The 10,000-nt window shown below is 56.5% G+C and overlaps 2 non-coding genes and 1 pseudogene across 2 annotated transcripts; all 3 read left to right on the forward strand.

The window, feature by feature from the left end:
* The first annotated feature begins 3,438 nt into the window (after window positions 1-3,438).
* On the forward strand, window positions 3,439-5,347 carry LOC126444576 (small subunit ribosomal RNA). The gene has a single exon (XR_007582631.1). It is a non-coding gene; the product is annotated as a small subunit ribosomal RNA (ribosomal RNA).
* A 353-nt stretch (window positions 5,348-5,700) lies between these two features.
* On the forward strand, window positions 5,701-5,855 carry LOC126444586 (5.8S ribosomal RNA). The gene has a single exon (XR_007582638.1). It is a non-coding gene; the product is annotated as a 5.8S ribosomal RNA (ribosomal RNA).
* Window positions 5,856-6,043: 188 nt separating this feature from the next.
* LOC126444584 (large subunit ribosomal RNA) overlaps window positions 6,044-10,000 on the forward strand; it is a 7,960-nt pseudogene continuing 4,003 nt past the window's right edge.

The raw sequence follows: 10,000 nt of genomic DNA on the forward strand, positions 1-10,000 counted from the left end.
CTTAACCTAACCTACGTTGTGCCTTAACCTAACCTACGTTGTGCCTTAACCTAACCTACGTTGTGCCTTAACCTAACCTACGTTGTGCCTTAACCTAACCTACGTTGTGCCTTAACCTAACCTACGTTGTGCCTTAACCTAACCTACGTTGTGCCTTAACCTAACCTACGTTGTGCCTTAACCTAACCTACGTTGTGCCTTAACCTAACCTACGTTGTGCCTTAACCTAACCTACGTTGTGCCTTAACCTAACCTACGTTGTGCCTTAACCTAACCTACGTTGTGCCTTAACCTAACCTACGTTGTGCCTTAACCTAACCTACGTTGTGCCTTAACCTAACCTACGTTGTGCCTTAACCTAACCTACGTTGTGCCTTAACCTAACCTACGTTGTGCCTTAACCTAACCTACGTTGTGCCTTAACCTAACCTACGTTGTGCCTTAACCTAACCTACGTTGTGCCTTAACCTAACCTACGTTGTGCCTTAACCTAACCTACGTTGTGCCTTAACCTAACCTACGTTGTGCCTTAACCTAACCTACGTTGTGCCTTAACCTAACCTACGTTGTGCCTTAACCTAACCTACGTTGTGCCTTAACCTAACCTACGTTGTGCCTTAACCTAACCTACGTTGTGCCTTAACCTAACCTACGTTGTGCCTTAACCTAACCTACGTTGTGCCTTAACCTAACCTACGTTGTGCCTTAACCTAACCTACGTTGTGCCTTAACCTAACCTATGTTGTGCCTTAACCTAACCTATGTTGTGCCTTAACCTAACCTATGTTGTGCCTTAACCTAACCTATGTTGTGCCTTAACCTAACCTATGTTGTGCCTTAACCTAACCTATGTTGTGCCTTAACCTAACCTATGTTGTGCCTTAACCTAACCTATGTTGTGCCTTAACCTAACCTACGTTGTGCCTTAACCTAACCCATATTGTACCTTAACCTAACCCATATTGTACCTTAACCTAACCCATATTGTACCTTAACCTAACCCATATTGTACCTTAACCTAACCCATATTGTACCTTAACGTAACCTAATTTGTGCCTTAACGTAACCTAATTTGTGCCTTAACGTAACCTAATTTGTGCCTTAACGTAACCTAATTTGTGCCTTAACGTAACCTAATTTGTGCCTTAACGTAACCTAATTTGTGCCTTAACGTAACCTAATTTGTGCCTTAACGTAACCTAATTTGTGCCTTAACGTAACCTAATTTGTGCCTTAACGTAACCTAATTTGTGCCTTAACGTAACCTAATTTGTGCCTTAACGTAACCTAATTTGTGCCTTAACGTAACCTAATTTGTGCCTTAACGTAACCTAATTTGTGCCTTAACGTAACCTAATTTGTGCCTTAACGTAACCTAATTTGTGCCTTAACGTAACCTAATTTGTGCCTTAACGTAACCTAATTTGTGCCTTAACGTAACCTAATTTGTGCCTTAACGTAACCTAATTTGTGCCTTAACGTAACCCATGTTGTGCCTTAACGTAACCCATGTTGTGCCTTAACGTAACCCAATTTGTGCCTTAACGTAACCCATGTTGTGCCTTAACCTAACCTATATTGTGCCTCAACCTAACCTATATTGCGCCTTAACCTGACGCACGTTGTCGCTGAACCTGCTCTGTAATTGTTATGCAACTCGTTAAATTAGTGTAGTGTTGCCTAACCGCAACCCTCGCAATATAGTTCGCTATTCGCACTGCCCGGTCCCCTGTGTATCGCGTCATGTTAAACACCTTGCAGGTGTTGCTGACTTTCCACATGCTCCTGCTATACACTGTAATGTGGATAGCAGCAGGACGTACATGCCCCCCCCCCTTCCCCCCTGCCTTCGCAAGCTGGTCGTTGAGAAGTTTGCATGTTCAATGCCCTTCGCATGCCGACGTACTCAGCCTACGTTGTGGTACGGCCTGTCACCTGTCCGCCGATGTACGCAAAACCCACAAACTGTACTGCACATTGGTCCGTATGTACTGAATGATACATCGTGGCACATGTGTGACCGTACGACGACTGCGCCTAGCAACGGCAGACCATACAGTCCAAATATTGTGCACGCAGCTACGTGTCGTCTCCCTATAAGAGCTGGATTGCAGTGTGGTACGCCATTCAGACGTGTGGGAGGAACGGACGCCCTGGATGGCGATCAGCATGAGCAGTCTGTTGATGTAGTGGAGCGTGTATTCGGACGTAGTCGTCTCTTCTCACACACCGTGATAGCATGTTGCACCGCGTTCCACATCTGCGACATCCTGCAGAGGCCGGCTGACAGTCGTTCGCGCAATGGACACCGCATACGTACGGGGGCTACCTTCCACGTGTTCTCGAGGCGTGCACATGTTGTTGCGTCTATGTGGGCAGACGTAGTGTGTTGTGACACCTGACACAGGCATGCAATACTCGTTGCAAATGGCGATGGACGTCTACGTTTGCTGGTGACGTTACGCAAATGAACAACAGGTAACCCGTTGTGGTGCGGTTGTTCTCGCTAGAGGTGAATCAGTGTTGGCGACGATCGGTCGAGCTATTAACCGGTTGTTTCAGGGATACCCACCATGCCCACGAACGTGAAAGGGGACCCACCATGCCCACGAACGCGAAAGGGGATCTGGGTGTGAGGCGATACGCGGCGGTGGCTGGGTGGGACCGTCCCCGGCCGGTGAGGGGGGGCCGCCCGGCGTGCTGGCAGCGCGGTGCGTGGGCGCACGCGCTACAGCCGGCTGGTGGGGGCGGCCAGTGGCAGGCGCGCCGGCCGACGGACGCGGCAGGCGGCGCAGCTGCGCGCCGGCGCCCCCTGCTCGCGGCGCCTTGCGGCCAAAGTAGGTCCTCGCGGGCCCGGTGCGAAGCGCGGTGGCCATCTGCAGTGTGCTGGTCCGATTGAGGACTGTGTGCGCTGAGGATGCGCCGCCGCCCGGCGCTCGGCGCCGCGACGCCGTCTGCTGCTCGGTCGCCCCAGCGGTTCTCGCAGGTGGTTTGTATCGCAGCTGTGCGGACGTGTTGGCGCGTGCGCTGTGCTGGGAGAGTTCGCTTCGGCACCCAAGTGGGGCTTTTGTCCTTCTGTGGCGCTGGCGTTGGAGCTGCCGGTCACCGTAGGTGGCGCGTGTTGTCTCCCGCCGGCAATGCCACGACAGCACGCTCCCGGGCCTCTGTCGGCAGCGGCAAGCTCAGTTGGGAGCACGGGTGGTCGCACCTAAAGCGTCTACTCGCCTAACTCCGGGCGATTGCGCCTCTCTCGAACCCGACCAAGTACTTAGGACGGCGCTGCGCGCCGCCGGGACCTGAGAGGGTTTCGAGGTGTGTTGTGCAGGGGAGCTCAGCCTCCTCCTGTTTGCAGAATAATTGAGCGGACGCTTGCGTGTTCGCGCGGGCCCCCGGGACACACTCCCGGGCGGCCGGCTGCTCAGCTCTAGTTGACGCAGCTCCCTGGTTGATCCTGCCAGTAGTCATATGCTTGTCTCAAAGATTAAGCCATGCATGTCTCAGTACAAGCCGCATTAAGGTGAAACCGCGAATGGCTCATTAAATCAGTTATGGTTCCTTAGATCGTACCCACGTTACTTGGATAACTGTGGTAATTCTAGAGCTAATACATGCAAACAGAGTCCCGACCAGAGATGGAAGGGACGCTTTTATTAGATCAAAACCAATCGGTCGGCTCGTCCGGTCCGTTTGCCTTGGTGACTCTGAATAACTTTGGGCTGATCGCACGGTCCTCGTACCGGCGACGCATCTTTCAAATGTCTGCCTTATCAACTGTCGATGGTAGGTTCTGCGCCTACCATGGTTGTAACGGGTAACGGGGAATCAGGGTTCGATTCCGGAGAGGGAGCCTGAGAAACGGCTACCACATCCAAGGAAGGCAGCAGGCGCGCAAATTACCCACTCCCGGCACGGGGAGGTAGTGACGAAAAATAACGATACGGGACTCATCCGAGGCCCCGTAATCGGAATGAGTACACTTTAAATCCTTTAACGAGTATCTATTGGAGGGCAAGTCTGGTGCCAGCAGCCGCGGTAATTCCAGCTCCAATAGCGTATATTAAAGTTGTTGCGGTTAAAAAGCTCGTAGTTGGATTTGTGTCCCACGCTGTTGGTTCACCGCCCGTCGGTGTTTAACTGGCATGTATCGTGGGACGTCCTGCCGGTGGGGCGAGCCGAAGGCGTGCGACCGCCTCGTGCGTGCTCGTGCGTCCCGAGGCGGACCCCGTTGAAATCCTACCAGGGTGCTCTTTATTGAGTGTCTCGGTGGGCCGGCACGTTTACTTTGAACAAATTAGAGTGCTTAAAGCAGGCAAGCCCGCCTGAATACTGTGTGCATGGAATAATGGAATAGGACCTCGGTTCTATTTTGTTGGTTTTCGGAACCCGAGGTAATGATTAATAGGGACAGGCGGGGGCATTCGTATTGCGACGTTAGAGGTGAAATTCTTGGATCGTCGCAAGACGAACAGAAGCGAAAGCATTTGCCAAGTATGTTTTCATTAATCAAGAACGAAAGTTAGAGGTTCGAAGGCGATCAGATACCGCCCTAGTTCTAACCATAAACGATGCCAGCCAGCGATCCGCCGCAGTTCCTCCGATGACTCGGCGGGCAGCCTCCGGGAAACCAAAGCTTTTGGGTTCCGGGGGAAGTATGGTTGCAAAGCTGAAACTTAAAGGAATTGACGGAAGGGCACCACCAGGAGTGGAGCCTGCGGCTTAATTTGACTCAACACGGGAAACCTCACCAGGCCCGGACACCGGAAGGATTGACAGATTGATAGCTCTTTCTTGATTCGGTGGGTGGTGGTGCATGGCCGTTCTTAGTTGGTGGAGCGATTTGTCTGGTTAATTCCGATAACGAACGAGACTCTAGCCTGCTAACTAGTCGCGTGACATCCTTCGTGCTGTCAGCGATTACTTTTCTTCTTAGAGGGACAGGCGGCTTCTAGCCGCACGAGATTGAGCAATAACAGGTCTGTGATGCCCTTAGATGTTCTGGGCCGCACGCGCGCTACACTGAAGGAATCAGCGTGTCTTCCTAGGCCGAAAGGTCGGGGTAACCCGCTGAACCTCCTTCGTGCTAGGGATTGGGGCTTGCAATTGTTCCCCATGAACGAGGAATTCCCAGTAAGCGCGAGTCATAAGCTCGCGTTGATTACGTCCCTGCCCTTTGTACACACCGCCCGTCGCTACTACCGATTGAATGATTTAGTGAGGTCTTCGGACTGGTACGCGGCATTGACTCTGTCGTTGCCGATGCTACCGGAAAGATGACCAAACTTGATCATTTAGAGGAAGTAAAAGTCGTAACAAGGTTTCCGTAGGTGAACCTGCGGAAGGATCATTACCGACTAGACTGCATGTCTTTCGATGTGCGTGTCGTGTCGCGCAACACGCAGCTACCTGTACGGCTCGCAGTAGCCGTGCGCCGCGTGCGGAACCACGCGTTCGTCTCAAAACTAACGGCAATGTTGTGTGGTACGAGCGCTGAAGCGCTGGAGCGGCTGGCCTGCGGCACCTGGCGCCTGGCGCCGGTTTTGAATGACTTTCGCCCGACTGCCTGTCCGCTCCGGTGTGGAGCCGTACGACGCCCATCGGCCGTGAGGCCGTTGGACACTGAACGCTGGAACAGGGCCGCCACACGCCTCAGTCCCGCCTATGCAACTGTCTCGAAAGAGATGGTGGAAACTATGAAAAGATCACCCAGGACGGTGGATCACTCGGCTCGTGGGTCGATGAAGAACGCAGCAAATTGCGCGTCGACATGTGAACTGCAGGACACATGAACATCGACGTTTCGAACGCACATTGCGGTCCATGGATTCCGTTCCCGGGCCACGTCTGGCTGAGGGTCGGCTACGTATACTGAAGCGCGCGGCGTTTGCCCCGCTTCGCAGACCTGGGAGTGTCGTGGCCGCCTGTGGGGCCGGCCGCGTCTCCTTAAACGTGCGATGCGCGCCCGTCGCCTGGCGGTTCGCATACCGGTACTTACTCGGTAGCGTGCACAGCCGGCTGGCGGTGTGGCGTGCGACACCTCGTACAACGACCTCAGAGCAGGCGAGACTACCCGCTGAATTTAAGCATATTACTAAGCGGAGGAAAAGAAACTAACAAGGATTCCCCCAGTAGCGGCGAGCGAACAGGGAAGAGTCCAGCACCGAACCCCGCAGGCTGCCGCCTGTCGTGGCATGTGGTGTTTGGGAGGGTCCACTACCCCGACGCCTCGCGCCGAGCCCAAGTCCAACTTGAATGAGGCCACGGCCCGTAGAGGGTGCCAGGCCCGTAGCGGCCGGTGCGAGCGTCGGCGGGACCTCTCCTTCGAGTCGGGTTGCTTGAGAGTGCAGCTCCAAGTGCGTGGTAAACTCCATCTGAGACTAAATATGACCACGAGACCGATAGCGAACAAGTACCGTGAGGGAAAGTTGAAAAGAACTTTGAAGAGAGAGTTCAAAAGTACGTGAAACCGTTCTGGGGTAAACGTGAGAAGTCCGAAAGGTCGAACGGGTGAGATTCACGCCCATCCGGCCACTGGCCTCCGCCCTCGGCAGATGGGGCCGGCCGCCCGCGCGGAGCAATTCGCGGCGGGGTCGTGTCCGGTTGCCTTTCCACTCGCCGCGGGGCGGGGCCGTTCCGGTGTGCGGTGGGCCGCACTTCTCCCCTAGTAGGACGTCGCGACCCGCTGGGTGCCGGCCTACGGCCCGGGTGCGCAGCCTGTCCTTCCGCGGGCCTCGGTTCGCGTCTGTTGGGCAGAGCCCCGGTGTCCTGGCTGGCTGCCCGGCGGTATATCTGGAGGAGTCGATTCGCCCCTTTGGGCGCTCGGGCTCCCGGCAAGCGCGCGCGGTTCTTCCCGGATGACGGACCTACCTGGCCCGGCCCCGGACCCGCGCCGCTGTTGGCTCGGGATGCTCTCGGGCGGAATAATCGCTCCCGTCAGCGGCGCTTCAGCTTTGGACAATTTCACGACCCGTCTTGAAACACGGACCAAGGAGTCTAACATGTGCGCGAGTCATTGGGCTGTACGAAACCTAAAGGCGTAATGAAAGTGAAGGTCTCGCCTTGCGCGGGCCGAGGGAGGATGGGGCTTCCCCGCCCTTCACGGGGCGGCGGCCTCCGCACTCCCGGGGCGTCTCGTCCTCATTGCGAGGTGAGGCGCACCTAGAGCGTACACGTTGGGACCCGAAAGATGGTGAACTATGCCTGGCCAGGACGAAGTCAGGGGAAACCCTGATGGAGGTCCGTAGCGATTCTGACGTGCAAATCGATCGTCGGAGCTGGGTATAGGGGCGAAAGACTAATCGAACCATCTAGTAGCTGGTTCCCTCCGAAGTTTCCCTCAGGATAGCTGGTGCTCGTACGAGTCTCATCCGGTAAAGCGAATGATTAGAGGCCTTGGGGCCGAAACGACCTCAACCTATTCTCAAACTTTAAATGGGTGAGATCTCCGGCTTGCTTGATATGCTGAAGCCGCGAGCAAACGACTCGGATCGGAGTGCCAAGTGGGCCACTTTTGGTAAGCAGAACTGGCGCTGTGGGATGAACCAAACGCCGAGTTAAGGCGCCCGAATCGACGCTCATGGGAAACCATGAAAGGCGTTGGTTGCTTAAGACAGCAGGACGGTGGCCATGGAAGTCGGAATCCGCTAAGGAGTGTGTAACAACTCACCTGCCGAAGCAACTAGCCCTGAAAATGGATGGCGCTGAAGCGTCGTGCCTATACTCGGCCGTCAGTCTGGCAGTCATGGCCGGTCCTTGCGGCCGGCCGCGAAGCCCTGACGAGTAGGAGGGTCGCGGCGGTGGGCGCAGAAGGGTCTGGGCGTGAGCCTGCCTGGAGCCGCCGTCGGTGCAGATCTTGGTGGTAGTAGCAAATACTCCAGCGAGGCCCTGGAGGGCTGACGCGGAGAAGGGTTTCGTGTGAACAGCCGTTGCACACGAGTCAGTCGATCCTAAGCCCTAGGAGAAATCCGATGTTGATGGGGGCCGTCATAGCATGATGCGCTTTGTGCTGGCCCCCGTTGGGCGAAAGGGAATCCGGTTCCTATTCCGGAACCCGGCAGCGGAACCGATACAAGTCGGGCCCCTCTTTTAGAGATGCTCGTCGGGGTAACCCAAAAGGACCCGGAGACGCCGTCGGGAGATCGGGGAAGAGTTTTCTTTTCTGCATGAGCGTTCGAGTTCCCTGGAATCCTCTAGCAGGGAGATAGGGTTTGGAACGCGAAGAGCACCGCAGTTGCGGCGGTGTCCCGATCTTCCCCTCGGACCTTGAAAATCCGGGAGAGGGCCACGTGGAGGTGTCGCGCCGGTTCGTACCCATATCCGCAGCAGGTCTCCAAGGTGAAGAGCCTCTAGTCGATAGAATAATGTAGGTAAGGGAAGTCGGCAAATTGGATCCGTAACTTCGGGATAAGGATTGGCTCTGAGGATCGGGGCGTGTCGGGCTTGGTCGGGAAGTGGGTCAGCGCTAACGTGCCGGGCCTGGGCGAGGTGAGTGCCGTAGGGGTGCCGGTAAGTGCGGGCGTTTAGCGCGGGCGTGGTCTGCTCTCGCCGTTGGTCGGCCTCGTGCTGGCCGGCGGTGCAGGATGCGCGCGCCTGCGCGGCGTTCGCGCCCCGGTGCTTCAACCTGCGTGCAGGATCCGAGCTCGGTCCCGTGCCTTGGCCTCCCACGGATCTTCCTTGCTGCGAGGCCGCGTCCGCCTTAGCGTGCTCCTCCGGGGGCGCGCGGGTGCGCGGATTCTCTTCGGCCGCCATTCAACGATCAACTCAGAACTGGCACGGACTGGGGGAATCCGACTGTCTAATTAAAACAAAGCATTGCGATGGCCCTAGCGGGTGTTGACGCAATGTGATTTCTGCCCAGTGCTCTGAATGTCAACGTGAAGAAATTCAAGCAAGCGCGGGTAAACGGCGGGAGTAACTATGACTCTCTTAAGGTGGCCAAGTGGCGGCGGTGTGGCTGCATCCGGACTTGGCTTTTCGAAGTGCGGTCTTGGTGTAGTCGTGCTGCTGCTGCGAGGTACCTTCCTTGGGTTATAGTTACAGGGAGAGTGATGCGCAATACATGGGCCTAGCCCTCTTAGCCTCTCCTCTCCTGCGGTCTTCTCCCCTTCTCGTGGGCCCGCTGATTTTCGCAGAGTGGAAGACCGCACCAGGGGCTTGGGGGGGTTACCAGCCCCCCCTCGCACTATCCCTTTGTTAGTTGGGGGCAGTAATCAAAGAATAAGTGGTGGCCCTTCCGCTGAAGGTGCCACCCCAACTCCCCCAGCACCTAGCCGGCCAACCGGCCGTGCCGAAAATCTTGTACCTTTTGCAGCTGTATACGCCTGTAGTGAGTGCCACCGCAGCTTCACCACCAAGAATGGTCTCGGGGTCCATCGCCGCCGCCAACATCTTGCGGCCGCCAACGCGGAGATCGTGACGGAGAGGCATCGCGCGAGGTGGACGGAGGAAGAAGTCCTGTCGCTCGCCAAGGCGGAAGCCGAATTGTTCCTTGAGAGGGACGCCCGGTTCTTCTTTGTTAATCAAGAGCTCATCAGGATGTTCCCCGACCGAACGCTTGAGGCAATCAAGTGCCGACGGCGGCAAGCTGCCCACAAGCAGCTTGTCCGCCAGTTCATGGAGGCGCTTGAGATCGGTCGGGGGGAAGAGCCGGCGTCCCGCCGGGGAGCAGCGAGCCCGCCGCCTGACGCGGGCGAGGCCGCTGCGCCGCCCGTCGACGCAGCCGAGGACTTCGCGGCCGACACCACCGGGCCGCCGCCGGAGGGGCCGACTGACGCCGCCATCTGGGAGCATCTGGCGGGGCTACCTGCTTCCGCCCAGCGTTTCTCTGCCCTGGATCGAGTCATAGGTCTGGGGCGGGGCACGCCGCCCGATGTCATCCTGGGCATGCTCCCGGATGCCCTTGCGTCGGTCGGGTCCAGAGGGGAGAGATCGATCACCAGGACACAGCGGCCGCGCCAACCATCGAAGCGGCCGCCTGCCGCGCCGCCGACGCAGAAGCGCAAGC

This window comes from Schistocerca serialis, unplaced genomic scaffold (assembly GCF_023864345.2).
Source record: "Schistocerca serialis cubense isolate TAMUIC-IGC-003099 unplaced genomic scaffold, iqSchSeri2.2 HiC_scaffold_278, whole genome shotgun sequence".
Lineage (NCBI taxonomy): Eukaryota > Metazoa > Arthropoda > Insecta > Orthoptera > Acrididae > Schistocerca > Schistocerca serialis.